Source organism: Dreissena polymorpha, chromosome 1 (genome assembly GCF_020536995.1).
Source record: "Dreissena polymorpha isolate Duluth1 chromosome 1, UMN_Dpol_1.0, whole genome shotgun sequence".
In the NCBI taxonomy this organism is placed as follows: Eukaryota; Metazoa; Mollusca; class Bivalvia; order Myida; family Dreissenidae; genus Dreissena; species Dreissena polymorpha.
In genome coordinates, this window is record NC_068355.1 from 193,173,975 (window position 1) to 193,195,401 (window position 21,427).

Here is a 21,427-nt window from a genome sequence, read left to right on the forward strand (position 1 = left end):
ACTGTTCATCCAGTTCATACTGTTTTCCGACCGAATTTTCTATTTTTGGGAGAAAAATCTACCATTCTTTCATGATCTTTTACTTTCCAATATAAAAAGGGTACACCATTTATAAACTCGACCATACGCCTTGTCTAAAAAAACTAATCTTTATGATATAACTTAAAAAAACATGAGGAACTTACCTCTCGCGCATGGCTTTTGTTGTTATCTGGTATCGAAGTGCCATCTGTTTTAAAGTATCCGCATACCCAGCGTGATGTGGGACTTTTGAAAAGTGCTTGTTACAGCAAGGTAGTCTTAATGCTAAGTTTTCATGATGGACCAATACTACACATGTTTTATATTCAATGAACTTTAAATATTTTTGCCAAAATGTAAACACACATTGCAGGTGTATGCCAATATTTCTGTACCACAACACTTGGCCAACTGTAAATTACATATAGTTGGTTTAAGATTAGTAAAATCTGCACAGGTGGCATGCACAATATAGTTTCTTATTTAGCCTTTTCCTTGCACAAAATAGCGAATTTGTGTATGTTATTGTTTTGTATCCCAAATGCATGCATGTAATGTGCTTGCATGTTGAAAAACATCGCAAGAATGGCAAGAAAGAATGAGCCACCACCACTGTGTTATCCTGTACCACAGGACCCTGGCACTGTCATCCCCCTACGCCACCCGTTGCAGCGAACCTGTCAACTATTGAGTGTTACAAATTAAAACTAGAAATGGCGCTGCAAAGGCCGATGCGTATCCCGACGCCGCATATTTGACCCAGGGGCGCCCCAGGTTTGGTAATGGGGCCATGTATAGTTGAGATTGACCGTATTGCCATAAGAGAAGTTCAGTATCAATTAGAAGTGAATCGGTGTAGAAATGAAGAAGTTAAGTAAAAGGCAGTTTTGGGTGGGTGTGGCCTATGTGGGCGGGGTGCCCCAGGGTTGGTAATGGGGCTATTCATAGTTGAGATTGACCGTATTGTCATAAGAATAGTTCAGTATCAATTAGAAGTGAATCGGAGTAGAAATGAATAAATTATAGCAAGTCAATTTTGGGTTGGTGTGGCCTATTTGGGCGGGGCACCCCAGGGTTGGTGCATAGTTGAGATTGACTGTATTGTCATGAGAGAAGTTCAGTACCAGTTAGAAGTGGATCGGTGTAGAAATGAAGAAGTTATAGTAAAAGGCATTTTTGGGTGGGTGTGGCCTTTGTGGGTGGGGTGCCTCAGGGTTGGTACTGGGGCCATGTATAGTTGAGATTGACTGTATTGTCATGCATAGTTGAAATTGACCGTATTGTCATAAGAGAATTTCAGTATAAATTTGAAGTGAATCAGTGTAGAAAAGAAGAAATTATAGTAAAAGGCAATTTTGGGTGGGTGTGGTCTATGTGGGCGGGGCGCCCCAGGGTTGGTAATGGGGCCATGCATAGTTGAGATGGACTGTATTGTCATAAGAGAGGTTCAGTATCAATTTGAAGTAAATCGGTGCAGAAATGAAGAAGTTAATGTAAAATAACATAAAAAAATGAGTGAAAATCTCTGACCCGGCCCCGCCGCAATCCCCATCACTTTTGACCCAGGGGTCAGATCAAAATTCCAAATAATGCAGGGTCCCACATATAGCTACCATGTGTGTAAGTTTCAAGGTTCTAGTGCTTATAATGTTGGAGGAGATAGTGGTTGCTAAGGATGGACAGACAGACGGGCGGACAGACGGACCAACGGCGGAGATAACCACAATATCCCCACGCTTTTCAAAAAGCATGGGGATAACAATACACATACATTTAACATTAATTTAATAAACCAATTATGATACAAACTTACCTTTTATCAAAAGCCAAGTTTACAAACATGTCATACCTGTGCATGTATTATGGAATCACTTGCACTAGGTTGTTGGCAAGTAGGAGAATGACGTCCACAGTCTAACTCTAATCAAATCTTAACTTGAGCAATGCCCCATATACAAGCGTACTTTTGACAAATTGGTTTTCTCATTTCATCTAAGGAAGGTACTTATTTTATTTACAATAACTGCTTATATACTTTAATATTAAGAGTATAGTATCACTAATGTGATTGAAAAGTATAACAAGGGTAAAGGATAATGGGTGCCCAATCGGCTGCAGGTGCAATTTTAAATAAATGAAAGCTTGTCAGAATTTTTTAGAGGTCACAGTGACCTTAACTTTTGACCTTGTGACTCAAAAATGGGTTTGGCATGTAGAACTCATCAATGTGCAGCTACATATGAAGTTTCAATGTTGTAGGTTGTTCTAAACCTTGACAAAATATCAAGGTTTAAGCAAGACGCCGGCAGCGGGCGACAATTAGCTGGCTATGACAATACCTCTGGTTTTCTCCGAAAACAGCCGAGCTAAAAATCAGCATATACCATTCAATGCTTCATTACAGAGATAGTTCCAAGATTTTCCACCAATATGTGGCAGAGGTAAAGGAAAATGAGAGCCGCGCTCCGTCTCCTCAAAGACCAAACGAACATATTATATAAATTTATTTGACTCATTTTTGTGTGTATATTGATTGTTCAACATGAGTCAATATTTTTGCTATGTATATAATGTTATTATAAGTATGCTATTATGTATTGTTTATTTATAATCTAATTATGTATTTTTCACCAAATTGTCATTGTTGAAATTAAATTGTGTTCATGTATGTAAACAAAAGTAAATTTTTGCATTACATTAAAGTGTACAATTTAATTATCTTGTAATTATTTAAAATATACTTGTATATTTATATTTTATTTTAATTGCATATCTGCTTTTCAAAACTTTTGACATAATGCAATTTAATTAACTTTGTAAAGGCAAAAGATGCACCTTTAACGCACATGCGTGCTTTTATAAGTGCGTTTTGACTACCTTTCATGTGCGTTAAATGTGGGCTTTTATGTGGGTTAGCACTGCGCTATAAGCAAGTTAAATGTGTGCTTTAAAAAAAAACTGACTATCAAAAAAAAAACACAAATTTAACTCTCTTAAGCGCAATTATAACTTGCCGAAAAGCGCACATTTCACCAACATGTATGATTTATGTGGGTTTAAACTGTGCTTTAAGTGTGTTTAATGTGCGCTTTTTATGAGTACTGTCTTATCAAAAGCTCGCATTTAAAGCACATGAATGCCAGCAAAAAACGCACTTATACAAATCCACACATAAACTCACTTAAAAGCGCAGTTGTTACCCACATAAAAGCGCCCCTTATGACATAGTCATATTTGAAGAAGTTTCTTGTTGGTTTTGGTAAAAACTCACTTGGTAAGAAAAAGCGCACATAAAACACAGTTCCAATACAGCCACGTAACACACACGCAAAATTTATGTTAAACGCATGTTTTACACACTATTACGAGAAGGGATATACATAGAGATTTATTGAATATTGGAAAAACTTAACTTCAGAGACATTATGCGTAGATGAATTCTGGTTAACCTTAAGGTTGTCTAACGTTCAAAGCATGTGACTAATTTCCTAAGACCTTGAATTCTGCCATTGACCTTTCACCAAGGCATATGAGAGCTGTATCAGAATTATCGTTTGATCACTAGGAAATAATAACCACATGTAAAATTAAAATCATCAAGAATTCAAAAGTTACATGCTAAAACATGATCTAAACTGGTGGACTCAGAAAAAAATACTTTTTAAGTGCAACCTATCCAACACAAATCTAAGTGATATGTGTAGTGAACATATTGAAACAATGGAACATCTTTTCTGGGAGTGTAAACATATTCAATCTCTATGGAATCAATTGTCAACCTTTCTAGAAAAACAACAATTAAATATTAAACTATCTCTCTTAGAAATCAGTTAAGGAGTATTTACCTTCAAAATACAAGAGGTTGATATAGCTGTGAATTACATAATATATTAATGAAATATTATATATTCAGCATGAAATACAGAAAACAAAGACCTACCATGAACTGTTTTATCAATTATTTAAAATTGAAGATTCAAATTAAAAAAGAAATTGCCCTAAACAATGATACACTTTATATATTTGAACAAAAAATGGAAACATATTAAACTTTCATAAACAAGTCCAGTATGCTTTCTACCTACATTATCTAACTCATCCTTATTCATAACTATTCTGTTGTTGTTTTTTTACAAACAACCATGAAGAAAAAAAAACATTAACCTTTTTCATATCAAAAGGAAACCACAAGAAAAAAAGTATATATTAGCATATGTTGCATAAAACGTTTGAACATAATTAACGAACACTCATATTACACGGGTAGCAATATCCCTGATATGAATGTATGATATATTAATCAAAACAAACGTTGGGTATGGATTACATGACAGTTTAAAAAAAAATTGTTGTGATATAAAAGTATGTTATCAAGTTAATTCATAATAAGCGTAAAAGAGTAAAATGGACATAAATTGTTGATGACACACTTCTTCTCTATACATTATTTAACCATATGTTGCCTTTTTGATTATTGAACTGTACAAAGTGTTGTATGCATTTCTTCATTTAAAAATACAATGTTCTTCATTCTTTGTACTCAAGTTTGTGCTTAAAGATTGTGTTGTTGTAAATGTTATATGAATATGACAATTCATAATTCTCATTTTAATTGTTACACATTTAAGTGACATATAAATTTCTTAAACAGCACACTAATTATTGGTGAAATACCTTTTGTTGCGGTTGGTACAATTCAAGCAACACAGCTTTCAAAGGTCACACCAGAATTTTCTTTATAAAATGGAAATAATTTTTCATTGCATGGTAAGTGCACCGTGTGACAAATAATAAGTATGTTTATTTGAAGGGAGGTACATTTTAATGAAAATGTTTAATCTGTGTGCATGTATATTTTTATGTCAATATAGAACCCATTATGGTTAATAGATCCTTAAATAAAGTACTGCTAAGAGCTAAACAAATGAATGTGTGTGTATAAAGAGACAGATTGTCTGGTCAATGCAATGGATGGTACACTTGCTTCGAAAGTTGGTGACGTAAGTTTAATCCCCATTGCGGCATGCACATTGGGTTTGTGATCATCTTAGCAGACAGATTGTTATAATTTCCTCCGGGTACTCTGGCTTCCAGAAAAGCATAAGACTACAACCAAATTGACTATCTTGTAGTAGAAATTTATACCACCAGCCGGAAATTTTAGTACTCTACACAGTAATTTCTGTGAACTTTTTATTTTTAGACAAGATTTTATGCACAAATGATTATGAGCAGCTTTAATTCCAACTTCAATTCACTATTATTATCTTTCTTACAAAGTGTTTGTGTCCAAAATGACAGTTTAAAAACAAGGATTCTCCAATACAATGATACAAGCAAAAGATGTTAAAAATAACATGTTGATCTCTTAATACTTAAATTTTCTGTCTATTCCCAAATAATCCAGAATAATCAAGATTTCTCATTTTAAAAGCCAAATTTTGCCAATATTGAGATTAAATGTGCTTGAGAATTTATAAACACAATCACCCGCTTTTACTGGAAGTACTTCTGTAAGGCTCAGGTACACGCATGAATCATTTATTTCAAAATTTTGAAAATCAAATGTATTGGTATCTTAGTAATTTATAACTAAAGGAATATAAATGTGTCTCATACCTGTGGGTTTTTACAACACAATCAGAGCAGCACAGCTGAGTGTGGTCTTGGCAAAACTGTGTCAGTGTTTTATCCTCATGTGCTTCACACATCCTGAGAAAATCCTCCACCTCCTTTGGAACTGGCCATTTCTGAATATCTCGCCTTCCGCATGTTGTATGTTTTGTAAACAACTGACTATGGAGGTTAACACACTTTATACAAAAAAAACTCAAACATTTATCACAATAAATGTCGGCAGTTTTTGTGAGATTCTGCTCTAAACAAGATGTGCAACAAAAGTCTTCAACCATACGCAAACGTTTTGGAAACGAAGACATTGAACCTGTTGCCATTTTATTATTTTGCGTCTTAATTAACAATACTTTTGTTTAAATAGTAAAAGTATATTTCTGGAAAAAGGTCCATGAAACACAAACATATAGTAAGATTGAAAAGTTAATCATCCCTAGAATTTAACACTGAAATAAATTCAAACACAAAAATTAAATCAAATTCAAGCCCAATCTCATTCAAGCTTTACCGTCACTAAACAATTAAAGTAACTATGCACAATACCACGTAAGCAGCCGAATCTCAACTGCTTGATTATGCGGTAGTAAAATGTTAACCTGCATTAACTAGCAGGCTGGGTTTATATGCCAGTGATTTCCTGCTGACATTAGAGTGTTTATAAATAGAAACATGTGTTTGGGTTTATATGCCAGTGATTTTCTGCTGACATTAGAGTGTTTATAAATAGAAATACGTGTTTGAGCAGACAGCCATTTGGTATAGCATTGCATCTGTATTTACATGTTAACTTGATTTGAGTGATTCTCTAGCTATTGGCTGAGAGAAGTTCATAACCTTTCCAGTGGGCGGTGCTTAGCATTTACAGGGAAATTTGAATTTCAAGCAGTCAACAAAAAACTTTTTCTGTATTTCAATAACTATATAACTTTCAACCACCAAATTACACATACATGTTGTTTGTATACTTAAGTATATGTATGCCAGATTTCATTGGAAAATATTGAATACAAACTTAAATATTATGAAAATAATCGTTTTTGTTTTCTGCTGTTGACACACCATTATACAACTGAAAAGTAGACATTTTGTGAGTGTGTGGCCCTTTTATACTGCTTCTCCGGTACAGTAAACCAAATTGTTACATCCTTATAAAGAAGGTAGTTTTAACCGTTGTGTAAAAGCAAAGGGGAAATATCTCACTGCTTGAAGTTAAACAGTGAATAGTTCAAGAGTCAGTGTTGCCCAAATACTTGGGGCAAAAATGCAATTTATGAAGACTATACGGTGGCTTTATTCATAATTGTGAAAATAATAATTTCTTATTCATAACATCATCATTCTAACTATATCCAACACAATCGTCTTATTGATTAATTTTGAAATTTGAATTAATTTGTTAACAAGAGCTGTGTTTGCGAAACACAATGCACCCTACTGCACCACTTTGAAGCCATATATATTTGACCTTTGACCTTGAAGGATAGCCTTAATCTTTCACAACACAAAATGTGCAGCTCCATGAGATACACATGCATGCCAAATATCAAGTTGCTATTTTCAATATTGTCTTTAATTAATAATTGCAAAGGGTATGACCAAGGTTAAAGTTTGTGACACATACAATGTCAGACAGACAATGACAGACAGACAGGCCAAAAAAATAATCTAAAAAGTTTCTTGTTGAATCACAGTAAACTGAAAGATAAGTTCATGACACAAAGTGCACATTTACAATTGTATAAGTATCCAAAATCTTCAGTTCAACAGCATGTAGCTCTGCAAATAATATAGCAAAATATATGAAAATATTAAACTGAGAGATCAGTTTGGGACTCACAGTACACATGTGCAGCGTGACAAACCAATTGACAGACCAACCAGCACACAGCCCCAGTAGACCCATGCACACGCTTTGTTTGCTATACAAATGACAAAGGGCAATAGTTCTCCACAACTTATTCATCTCAAAGACTTTTTTACTATCAACCTTAACAATTAAAGGTCCTCCAACAGCGAATACTTGGGTTAAATAGGCCAAACACAATGGAGTTAATCACACCAAGATATGGGGACTGGTCGCTGCCAAAATGTCTCCCTTCACAACAATTCACAAATTAAGGTCATTCAGCTATGAAAGAGAAATCCATAAAGCGATTAAAAGAGTTTAAAACATAAGCTTTGGAACAAAATAATTATGGTCTATAACTGATTGACTGACAAGTGCAATTCTTAATTTAGATAACCCATTCTTTGAACAATATATTCACAAAATCTACCAAAAGACCTAGTCTTAAATGAATCATGTTAATCCAATACAGATGGTGCGTATATAGACTTACATCTAACCATAAATAATAATATGATTAAAACTAGTTTATACGACAAACGGGACGACTTTTACATTGAAATTGTAAATTTTCCGTTCCTAGATGGCAACATCCCTAAAGGTCCATCCTATGGTATTTACATTTCACAGTTGGTACGTTATGCCAGAGCATGTTCTTGTATTACAGATTTTAATGATTGTAATCGTATATTAACGAAGAAATTACTAAAACAAGGTTTTTTGTATCATAATCTTAGAAGTAAATTCGCTAAATTTCACTCAAAGTATGGTGATTTAATTTCTAAATATAATGCTTCTTTAAAATAAATGGCATTTAACTAATGGAATTTCCCACCCATCATTTTATGGAGATGTTTTGAAGCGTGTTCGCAAATTTTAATATCTTAAAGAAAATGTATTTATTAAACTTTTCAATTTAATAAACTCATTTTTATCAAAAGGATATGATGTTAACATACTTAAAAACACGTGCTTGTTTGTTTTTCAATTCACTATATCTTTCTTTTCTTAAAATTTGGAATCAATAATGTAATAACCATTTTATATGGTTGATTCTTAAATAATTAATTACCTAAGCTGGTTATATAAGAAATTCAATTTTACAGTACTGCCCCTTTAATATTTTTATTTTTAGATTACAACACTGCCCCTGGATTTTGTTCACGTCATTGTATCTTGGCTTGTCAATTACGTCATACGATATTCTTTTTCTGTTCCCGGGAATAATAGATTTTTGTGACATCATCTCTTCATACTCCATACTTTCAATATTTCAATCTACATGCATATGTCATAGCGTTTAAAGTGTTCAATTTTAATTATATTTTCTCGCTGACAGGCGTTTCTTGTTTGATTTATTTTTTAGCATTCACATAAACAACCAAGCTATGTAATATGGATCCTTTACACCCATAATTGCTGCTTCTTTAGATGATGATCTAAAATATTAACTACATGACGCTATATTCTTAAATCTTTTTCTATAAAGAAGGAATGAAGTAGACACTTGTTTGTAGTTTTATTTCATCGTTTCTCAAAAAGTTGTAACTCTCTTGCTCTGGTATCTCTCCTACCATTGAGTAATTAAATGGTAATTAAATTGAATGCGTTTTAATTCCCTTTTATTATTGTTTAATTTGAGTTACAATGCTATGAGGTAAAATTTTATTTACACTTAAATGTATCATGAATATTGCTGGGCCAAGTGTGAGGTTGAACGCTCTAAAACCGGTTTAAACCTTGAATGCTTTGCATTGACCGTTCCAATGTGGTGACCCCAGCTTTATTCTTATGTGTGTTTATGTTGTTTTGTATTGTGCTGTTTTGTGCTGTTATGTACTGTTTTGGCAATCGGTCACTTGCCATATATAAAGGACCAACTAATCGTATATAATAAGAATTCATTATACTGCTTCAGCAGCTGGAGTTTCTCTTCTTTATATTTAATGCCTCCCACTTTGTGAAGGCATTAAAACAACTTGACCTTGAAACAAAGGTTTCCACGAAATGATGTTGTGTCTCGCTCACCAATTCATTCAGATTTTCTCAAAAAGACTAGAATTATGTTTTTAAATCCTTCAATCCTTCAATCATGATCTAGTTTAAAGAGCATAAATGCCAAATTTGATAATTAAATGCTATCTGCACTTTGACCATTGACAGCTGACTCTTGTGGACAACACTAAGTCTCATGAAGGAGAACATTCCTGCCAAGCAATACTCATTCATTGCAATAAGTTGTAGAGCCAACAAGCCTCGGGGAAAGTGTAGTCCTGTTTTTGTGACATACACAGCAAGGAAAGGAGAGGCTGATAAAAAGACGCACAACGACCAACACTTCTCTAAAGAAGGTCATAATTATCATTTAAAGACCAAATTTGTTTATATATTAGAAAATCATTATAAATACCCTTGAACTACTCAAATTCTTCAAGTTAACAGACACAAGCTACATGTATCTTTCCATAATGATATCTTGCTTTAGTTTTTAATAAGAATACACACAATTGAATGGTAGGAAAATCCTCAACACTACATGTATACTCAGCTGCTGTGACAAAAGATAACACTGTCAACTTAATGTTAACAATTTACCAGATTCACAGTGTTTACTATATACATATGAAACAATTTTCAACACAAGTTACCATGGAGTGGGTCTGATGTTGACCTCTGCAGGTGCAGGATCTCAGGTTGCATGATCTGGTCAAAATGTGTAGAGGACCATCAAATGATGTTGCAAACCAAATGTCAACCCATAGCCTAGCAGTTTTAGAGAAAAGAAATAACATGTTATTTACTACATTAGTTTATAATATGACCAGTGGCTGTGGTAAGTTTTGACCACCTGTACGAAAATTATATGCAGATTCTGTACAGAGTCTGTACAAAATCTGCCCAGAATCAAGACAGAATTCATTTATTCTGTACAAAGAGGACACAGACACAGACTCTGCCTGGAAAACTGTACAGATTTTTTAAGCAGAATTTCAATGAAGCATAATTTTATCTGTACATATTACTATACCAAACAGAATTTTATACTTTTCATTTTTATAAGACGGATTTTTAGCACTCTGCATTTTAGCAAGACAGAATTTTGGTACTTGGCAGTATTAAGCAAGGCAGAATATTGGACTTAGAAAACTATTGAAACAAAATTTCAAAATGGGACTTAAATAATAAAAAAAATAGACTTCTGATTCCAGTTTCTAAATGTTTATTATGAGAAACATTTGCCCTATACAAGAAAAACAATATTCAAGAAAAACAATATTTATGTTCAGTTCAATTCATACAATAATTGCCATTCATGTATATATATAATATATTACATGTCATAATATTAAAATATGTGAGTATGTAATGAAAATTTAGCTTTAAACACTTAAAGTACATGTAGATCTACTATGGTCATAAAATATCTTTGAATTAAGGTTCTTACAGTAAACTTGATTAAGGGTTGAATGCAAATTGAAAATTGTTTTTCAATCCCCCCCCCTCCCCTGACTTATGAAAACTGCTTTGCTTTAAATTGGTACTATATTTCCACTGGGGTTAAATGTTTAGTTTGCCTTCCTCTGACTATCCATGAAAAAAACCATTGTAATGTCAGTGCTTGTATACACCTCTGTAACAGTTCACTTGAAAATAATCATAAACCCCTAACAAACAAATCCTGCCGGCTTGATACTTGTAATGTGAAACTGGGGCTATCTTTTACTGGCTTGCTGGAATGTGTATAATCTCTTCTGATTGGTTGGGAGCCAAATTTGAATGTGTAAATGTAACCGGTTTAACTTTAACTAGTTGGGTGTAACCCCTAATAGATTATAATGAGGGTATATAAGCAAGCGTATCATTCAGCACGATTTGCGGGAAAGCAGGCATCCATATTGGTTGAAGCAGTTGTTTTTCACTTTTATTCTGTTTTCTATAAAGGTATGTTGTAATTTTACTATGTAAATTTATTAGTAATACGCTAGTCTAGATGGCCATTGAATAGTGCTTTTGTCGGTAGTGTATTTATCAGTTAAATATGGTTGTTTTCATTGACCTTGGTATTGTTTATGATGGCAGCATAATTCTTTGTATTTAACAGTCATAACAAAGATCACTTTCTTTTCTGTATGCTTGCACATATTGCTAATATTGCAGTCACAGCACTGGGCATCATCTGCAGTCAAGACTGGGGTCATAAGCTGTCATAGGAGGCCAATCCACAATTGGTATGTCATGTTATTGGATGTAATTTTTATCAAGTTCAGATTTGTATCTTTTATTATTTTGATGATTAGCATTGGAAATGTAATGCTAGTTCGATCTATTGTAAGTTGTCGATCTATTGTTAGTTTTCGTGGTATTGTGTTACAATATAGCGAGACCTTATATTGACGACCACTAGATATGTATGAATAACATAGTATTTATTTATGATAAAATACTTAAATGTTATTGTAAGTCTGTATCAATTTATATTATTGTAGAATATTGTTATTGTTATTTCAGGGCTTTGACAACTTTGCGACGCCTTTGTGATTTCTCTGAGACGCTTTAAATAAGCTGTTTATCATAGTTATTTCCAGAGATTGTATTACAATTATGTAATCATTAAAAGTTATAGTGTTGAGGGAAAACTAAATTAAATGGACATGTAATGAACCCAGCTTGTGTTTTGTCTGTATATATTCATTTTTATAATATAAGGAACACAATTACAAGCCACATAAACATAGATCCATGCAGGACGTATTACTTGCTTGAAATATAAGTTTCAAAGCAATGGGACTTTTTAAAATTGAAGTTTTAACAATATCCTAAAATACTTTGATGAACATTCTTAAACAATTAATAAGAATGTGGAATTCAGTGAGTTATGAAGTGGCCGTTTTGGAAATGCTTTGAACTATTAAACAGGTTTGTATTGTTTTTCTTTGCATTGTTTTCTTATAATGCTATGTTTAATTTAATGATATAATTTAACAGTTACAAAATCTGTTTTGGTGGGTGATTAACATTTAAAATAAATGATGAAACCAATTATCTTTGCAGTAAGTTCACATAAAAGACATAAGTCAGTCAAAGGTATCTCTATCTTACAAAACCAACATATAGTTGTAACAATTAATTGCCTAATAAGTGACCAAATGAAAGGGCAATGTAACCAATACTTAGATTTATTTATGAATAACTTCTCTGCCACAAAATGTAAGCCTTTTTTTCAAATACATATTTACAACAGCTATGATTGTTATCACTTAAAAGGTGTTGCATTATTTAAGCATACATGCCATAATTTTTCAGACCAATTCCGGGACATTGAGTAAAATTGTCCGGGACTTTTGCCGATATTCCGGGACATGTAGCGATATTTATAGACATATGCATTTTTGGTACGATTTTTTTTGTTTCGCATCGTTAATTGCAAAGGTTCGAAAGCCTATCCGAAATACACTTGTCAAGATCTATTAACGTCGAATTAAACATTACTACTTCCATTACTAGATACAAGCCACTTGTTTTTAGTGTAAGCGTTCTAAACATAGATGGTGACGTCACGGCGTTATTGTTATTAAGACCGGTGTTTAACGCGTAGTTGTTGATACGCCTTTATTCATTTATAACATTTATATAATAAAAAATACAACAATACAGTACCTTTCGATCGTCAACTCAAATCAATTCACAATACATACAACCAATCACAATAAAAAAATACAACAAAACAGTACCGGTAGATCGTCAACTTAAAATCCGGACAGTCACACATTAGTTAAACACTTGTTTGTACTTTTTTTACTCAACTTTTTCGGTTAAACGTGCAAACATAAACTGCTTTTAATTTTTGACTCAGCGATGTTGGACTTCCGATGTGTGAACAACTATCCTTTGCCCTTACGCAGCGGGAAATAATGACGTAGTAGATTAAAGTCAATTAACAACCAAATTAAACAATGCCGCCTTTTCGGTTTGACCGCGAACATGAGACAATCGATATGATAACAGGACCCCTGTTAATTGATCGATTTTGACACGTAGCGTAGTCTGCCTATTCGGGTAGGCATTGTCATGGAGACTCTGGAGATATACACAGATTCGAGGTGCAGTTAAGCCTAAGATAAGGTACATGTATATATGGATTTTGTAAATTCCGGGACATTTGACAGATTTCCGGGACAGCGGGACAAGTTCTTCATTTCCGGGACTGTCCCGGACAATCCGGGACGTATGGCATGTATGATTTAAGTTGTAATTTTAGTAGATCCCATATGATCACTTCATTCAGATTGGCTAAACAAAGTAATTTTAAAATAGTTAATTGTATTTTTTTTGCTTTCGAGATTTTCAAAAAAGATTGTGTAGTAACTTACACCTGACAACGACATCAGAAGTGCAGTCACAGAGTAATGGTGCTGTTATCACTTAAAAGGTGTGAAGCAAAAACTAAATATAATGTGGTTTGTAACTAAATCAACATAACAAATTCTCTTTTTATAAAGCACCCTATGAAATGACCTTCATCTGAAAAAATGTCAAATTTATTTTATAATGTGAAAAGCAAAATATAAAGAGAAGCAAGTTGGTGAACCATGTTGCGTTATTTAAGTTGTAATTTTAGTAGATCCCATATGATCATTTCATTCAGATTGACTTAACAAAATGATTAAACAATAGTTAATTGTATTTTTTGCTTTCAGCAACCATCAAAAAAGATTCAATGTGTAGCAACTTTCCCCTGACAACGACCACTGGCTCAGTTAAGTGCAGTCACAGAGTGATGGTACCTCACCAGGGTCTAGTTAAGTCAAATGAAGAGCTCTAAAAGGGATTTTCATCTCAATATAATAACTGTGATTTCTTGAAACATCACTTACTTTATTTACTGTGTTTTTATGCCATATAACAGTGATACAATAATGTGTGTTGTATTTAGGGATTTATTTCTTAACGGGATGTATAAAATTATTTTATTTATTTGACTGTCAGTTAACGGGATGTATAAAATTATTTTATTTATTTGACTGTCAGTATTTGTTACTTTTCTTTTATTTTTTACTATATATATATATAATGTCATAATATCATGAAATAACAAGGGACAAAATTGTCACAAAACCAGGTTTTCATTGTGAAAAAAAAATCTGATAAAGGGAGAAAACTCAAACTGAACTTTTGAAATGACCAAAAAAAATTAACCCCCTTTGTAAGTTTTTTTTTTTTTTTTAAATCTATTTTTAGTCGTGGCGACCTTGACATTGGAGATATTGACGTGATTCTTTCGTAGGACACACCGTCCCATGATGGTGAACAAATGTGCCAAATGATTTTAAAATCTCACAATGAATGACATAGTTATGGCCAGGACAAGCTCATTTATGGCCATTTTTGACCTTTGAACTCAAAGTGTGACCTTGACCTTGGAGATATCGATGTAATTATTTCGCGCGACACACCGTCCAATGATGGTGAACAAATGTGCCAAATGATTTTAAAATCTGACGATGAACGACATAGTTATGGCTCGGACAAGCTCATTTATGGCCATTTTTGACCTTTGAACTCAAAGTGTGACCTTGACCTTGGAGATATCTGACATAATTATTTCGCGCGACACACCGTCCAATGATGGTGAACAAATGTGCCAAATGATTTTAAAATCTGACAATGAACGACATAGTTATGGCCCGGACAAGCTTATTCCGCCAGCCCGCCAGCCCGCCAGCCCGCCAGCCAGCCAGCCCGCCCGCATTCGCCAATCTAATAACCAGTTTTTTCCTTCGGAAAACCTGGTTAAAAAACTTCACCATTTATAGGTTTTGATTGCAGAATAGCTCCATGATTTATTGCAGTATAACCACATGATTTATCGCAAAACACACTTTAATTTCATACTCTGTCTACAAAAAATAGGTCGAATGATAATTAATTAATGCAAAATTAAAAACGATTATGTCAATTGCAGTGGAATTGTAAACTTGTTAACATTCACTTAATACTACAATTTAAACCAACACATTTGCTCAAGCCATTTATGTCTGCCAATTACAAATAATTGCAAAGTATCTTGTGGAGCTTGTTTAAAATTGCATAAGAGTATGGCAAGCGGTTTGACGCATAATCCCTAGAAACTAGGTTTCTCATGAGAACCTAGGTTTCTCATGAGAACCTAGGTTCTCAGAATGAGAACCTAGGTTCTCGCTTGAAGATTGCAAATGGCTTCAAGAACCCAAGTTTTCAAATGAGAACCTAGGTTCTCATGAAAAACCTAGTTTCTTGGGATTATGCGTCGAACTGCTTGCCATATCCGTGGTTTTCATTTGGGAACCATAGGTTCTCTGAGAACCTAGGTTCTCTGAGAACCTAGGTTTTCAGAGAACCTAGGTTTTCAGAGAACCTAGGTTTTCAGAATTACGCGTCGGACGGCGTAAACTTGCTCGTTTGGAATACGGGACACATATTATTCATGGCGCAGGATCAATGGGGTTCACATATGATTACACACGGGCTGGACAGAATGAAAACACGCCATTAAGAACTTTATTTTTGCAGATATCTCAAGTTATTGAAATATGTTTGCAAAGTCTTTAGCGCATAAGTTTTTCTTGCAGTGTTGCCGATATCTTACGATTGAATAATACATTATTACTCATAATCAATAGAGATAAAACTTGTATTTTATACCATAATGATTGCTTCCTACATGTAAGTCACAGACATACTTAAAATAGAAAACTGGGAGCCGTTTCATCAACGATTTACGACTAGTTGTAAATTACGATTTACATAAATTACGATGTTTCAATGAAATTGCGTTTCATCAAGCAAATCGTAAATTAAAATTACATAAATTTCATACATAAATATACGACTGGGTAAGGGCACCCGTAAATTAACGTAATGGCGGTCGTTTTTGTCATTCACGATGACAGGAGACGAAAAATTACCAATGCCAAGGCTTTTTAGGGGAAGAATTGTTCTCGAAAACATTAGAGATGAGAACATTGCTTCGATATATCGTCTAAGTAAGGGCGGAATAGAGCGATTGTTGGTTTTGATCGGGGAAGACATAGCACCAACTTGCCGGCGAGCTCATCCCTTTCATTCCGTCGCTTAGGTATGTAAATAAGGCGAAGAAATCATTGATTTAAACAAGTATAATTATAAAATTGTATTTATTTTCAAAAAGCAAATAAGTAGCATTTAACCCAAAAACTTTAGAGTAGTTGCCCTTTGTTTACTTAGCATTTGACAACTCGAATTTTGCAAAATGGTTGAAGAATAAGCGGTCCATAAAATCACCGAAAAGCACCGAGTAGCACCGAAAAGCACTCAATTTCTCTCTATATATATGCAATATATCGTAATTGCAAGAATAAGTAATTCTTGTATCTTTTCTTAATAAAAGCATTCGATGATTACCGGTATTAGTTTAAGCATTTATTGTTGTGTTTCTTTACAAATGACTTTATGTTAAACTCATTCTATTTTGTGTCGACGTGTACTTATCGATGACTTTAAGTGCAGATTGATTTACCCCACCCGCTAATGTCAGAGACGTAGATCTACGTCCCTGCTAATGTTGAACTTGTAGTTGTTCTACTTCTAAATGTTATGATTGAACAATACTTTACCTCGAAATTGTAATCGTGATCATGAAAATGAATATGACATCATGATATTGTTTGTGTTTGCTATTTTTAAACAAGTTTATTGTATTGGTGAGTTAAGTAGATGCTGAGTAATGGTACCTTATGTATTTAATAATTGTAGAAAAATCACCTTAATTGTTTCTATATTGTTCTCATTTGATTACAATGTTGTCTGATTGGTCATTGTCAGCTCGGATACTACTTACCTGTACCCCGGGTACTCTTTAAGTATACTTACATGTAGAGCTAACCCTGTTACAGTTAATATACTTTAATATAGCCGGAAATTTAATGCTAAATGGGTTGTTGTAGGCTTAATTTTTTTTAATTATGTTCACATTAATGTCATTTTTTTCTCAAATAGTCTTTATATCATCGAAATTTATACTCAAAAAGCATGTTGATGCAGTTTTTTCAAAAGGTAAGTTTAATTTAGATAAACAATATGGCTTTACATTTATCTGTAGTGCACTGTACCACATCGAATTTTGGGCAGGAATACAACTCGGGTACAGTCTAATAAGGACCGGGTACGTTTAAGTATATTAACCTTACCCGAGGTACATGCAAGTATGCTTAATGATACCAGGGGTACATGTAAGTAGTACCCAAGCTGTGAATAACCAATCGAGCGTGAGTAAAGTAGATTGTACCTTATGTCATTAATAATTGCAGAACAATTACCTTAATTATTATGCCCCCCTTCGAAGAAGAGGGGGTATATTGCTTTGCTCATGTCGGTCTGTCGGTCGGTCTGTCGGTCGGTCCGTCCACCAGGTGGTTGTCAGACGATAACTCAAGAACGCTTAAGCCTAGGATCATGAAACTTCATAGGTACATTGATCATGACTCACAGATGACCCCTATTGATTTTGAGGTCACTAGGTCAAAGGTCAAGGTCACTGTGACCCGAAATAGTAAAATGGTTTCCGGATGATAATTCAAGAACCCTTATGCCTAGGATCATGAAACTTCATAGGTAGATTGATCATGACTAGCAGATGACCCCTGTGGATTTACAGGTCAAAGGTCAAGGTCACGGTGACCCGAAATAGTAAAATGTTTTCCAGATGATAACTCAAGAACGCTTATTTCTAGGATCATGAAACTTGATAGGTACATTGATCGTGACTGGCAGATGACCCCTATTGATTTTCAGGTCACTAGGTCAAAGGTCAAGGTCACAGTTGACCGAAATTGTAAAATGGTTTCCTGATGATAACTCAGGAAAGCTTATGGCTAGGATCATGAAACTTCATAGGTACAATGATCATGACTGGCAGATGACCCCTATTGATTTTCAGGTCACTAGGTCAAAGGTCAAGGTCACAGTGACAAAAAACATGTTTACAAAATGGCTGTCACTACAACTTAGAGCCCATATGGGGGGCATGCATGTTTTACAAACAGCCCTTGTTTCTATATTGTTTTCATTTGATTACAATTTATTTATTTGTCAAATTCAATTCAGCAGTGCTATAAATATGCACCCCCCCATCCAAAAAATTTATTTCGTGCATATTGATGGGGCTTTTTTATTTATTTACTCCTTTTCTGCATTCCTCCCTTTTGTGTTGGTAATGTGAACATGAAATGATGAGCACTTTCATGTTAATGAATAACTTTTATTTTTTATAGATTTTGGCATATTGCATATTGCCAAGGGAGATGTTAACTGAGGATTCCATGCCATTAATGTGCAGGCTGTTGCTGACGCCAGCATGAGGTAAATGTAAATACAGTATTATGATTCATTACCTTATCATTAAATTTGGTATAAAAGCAGATAAATACCATAAAAGGTTGAAATAAGCGTAATGCTTATCATCTTTGACATCTAATAATAATTAGTTACGTACATGCGCAAAAATCATTAACTACCACAATAAGCACCATTAGCACTGTGTGATCAAGCTTTTGTTCTTTTATGTGTTAGCCAATGCAGCTATCAGTATTATCTTTAAATATTGTCTTAAGTTACATTATTTCATCTAGGTAACTAAAATATAGTGATTTGATAATACTTAAGCTAGTTTTGTGAAACTTATTGAGATGCTTTCCTACCTTAATCTAACAATATTAACTGTGGACTGCTGTTTTATCAATGACAAAGCAACTGCCTAATAAAATATTTCACTTTACAGCAATATCTGAGCACCAATGATGAGGGTCATCTGCTGGGAGATAGTGGGTATCCTTTAAGGACTAACCTGATGACCTCTTAACCTCATCCCTCCCATGCTGCGGAACAGGCCTACAATGACCATCTATGTAGAGGGTGGGTAGTAGAAAGGGCATTTGGAGTGTTGAAATCACGAGATTGGTAACATATTATATAGGTTGTGAAATATAAGTCTTATCAGTGCGAGATCAACTGACCACACAGTATTTAAAAAAACAACTATTGTTGCCAATCTCTTTCTTGTGCCTCACAGTGTCTTAAATCAAACGTAACTTCTAAAGCTTGATAACGTACAACTTTAATTATCAAATTTTAGAATTTATATGTAAATTAACTTTTATAATAACTGAAGGTTGTTTGCATGTGTGAATATGATGTTTCATAAAAAAATGTCCGTTTAAATAAACTGATGATTTATTCATTTTATTTCATTTTAAATCTTAAAAATTCATTTTGCTTACCCTCAGACTCTATGTATGAAATATTGTTTACTAGTGCATTTAAATGATATTGTGCATTAATAGTGAATACAGGCACAAATAAAGTGTTTTGTAGGCTATATATTATATATAATTTATATTGAAATTCAATTAATGGTATCAGGACAATTTAGTCACTTAGACAAATGTCTATGTTAAAGAAATACTTTTGATATTTGTTTAGATATCTGCATGCCACTGGTGGATGTTGGCCTTTCAAGTCCAATAAGTGCTGTGAAATATCAAATGTGTACATGCCCCTGCATAACCTGTGTCTGGATTCAAACATTCCACTGATAGAGGAATTGGTTGGAAACATGATGGAACCGGAAGTTATGAACAACACACCAGTACATCGAGCAGCATGTGATAAGAGGCAGCAGCTGATCAAACTGTTTCATAAAATATGTTAAAAATTTATAGTTATAAATGTTATAAAGTGATAGATGGCTTGAGTCTTCTCTGAATAGGCAGAGCTACACTACTCAGCCAAATGGCGTAAAGTTGTGTCATAGCTGATTTGGAAGGATTGGTATTCCTGGTCGTCTAGACACAATAGTTACAACAGCTGATGTTTGCATGTTTTATAATTGTGTATGCATAATTTGTCTAATATTTACTTCAAGGTTATAGGTTTGTGAAAGAAAAAAATGCCAATGTTCTTAAGACCAATAAAAAAAGTTATGTGTTAGGTATTACCAAGTGCTTGATTTAATATTTATTTTAAAGGGAACTTTTCCTAAATTTTGGCAGATATTTAAGTTTTTCATTAAACGCTTTTATATTGATACATGTAAACACTGGATCTAAAAAGCTCCAGTAAAAAAAGAATACAACTAAAGAAAGATAAAAAGTAACTCCTACAGGACTCAAAACACTGACCCCTGAAGTAAAAGCCTCACACTAAGACCACTTGTCCGTCCATGTTGATACAATGAGTGATGTATTTTACACTTTACATAAGCAATCCTCATCGTGTCACAAAATATAACGACAACAACAGAACTCTACAAATTATTCAATCGTCGAGTGTTGCAGCAGATAGTTGCAACGGTTTAAAATTTTAAGGTTTTTAAATCGTCAAAAGATGCATATAATGGATATTTTAGAGCATTGTAAATGTTAAGTATTACTGTTTCATCACAAATATCATAACTACAACAAAAGTTTGCGAATCTTAAACTTATTTTTTTTAATTTAGTCAATTTACCAAAACTGGAAAAGGTCCCTTGAATATTGAACAGTTATCTGAGCTCCAGAAAAGATCATATACTCAAGGTACTTTTCCCCATTAACAATTATTCAAGTGATATTTTACCCACTGACTTTCGCTCTAAAAGGTGTTCTCTGTAATGAACATTCTCAGAGCCACATTAAAACAAAGGCTGTTAGTAAAACATGCATGCCCCCCATTTGGGCTGTCAGTTGTAGTGGCAGTCATTGTGTGAATACGTTTTTTGTCACAGTGAACTTGACCTTTGACCCAGTGACCTGAAAATCAATAGGAGTCATCTGCCAGACATGATCAATGTACGTATGCAGTTTCATAATCCTAGCTGTTAGCATTCTTGAGTTACCATCCGGAAACCATTTTAATATTTTGAGTCACCGTGAC

At 33.9% G+C, this 21,427-nt stretch overlaps 1 protein-coding gene and 2 long non-coding RNA genes across 12 annotated transcripts in view; 2 read left to right on the forward strand and 1 right to left on the reverse strand.

Moving 5' to 3' along the window:
- The window catches only part of LOC127864385 (uncharacterized), a 186,464-nt gene that overhangs the window by 32,266 nt on the left and 132,771 nt on the right, over positions 1-21,427 (reverse strand). The gene's annotated exons all lie outside the window — the stretch shown is intronic.
- LOC127864411 (uncharacterized) lies at positions 11,330-12,167 on the forward strand. The gene is made up of 3 exons (XR_008041897.1): positions 11,330-11,443; positions 11,660-11,730; positions 12,011-12,167. It is a non-coding gene; the product is annotated as an uncharacterized LOC127864411 (long non-coding RNA).
- LOC127864418 (uncharacterized) lies at positions 18,764-20,063 on the forward strand. The gene is made up of 3 exons (XR_008041904.1): positions 18,764-18,877; positions 19,296-19,429; positions 19,997-20,063. It is a non-coding gene; the product is annotated as an uncharacterized LOC127864418 (long non-coding RNA).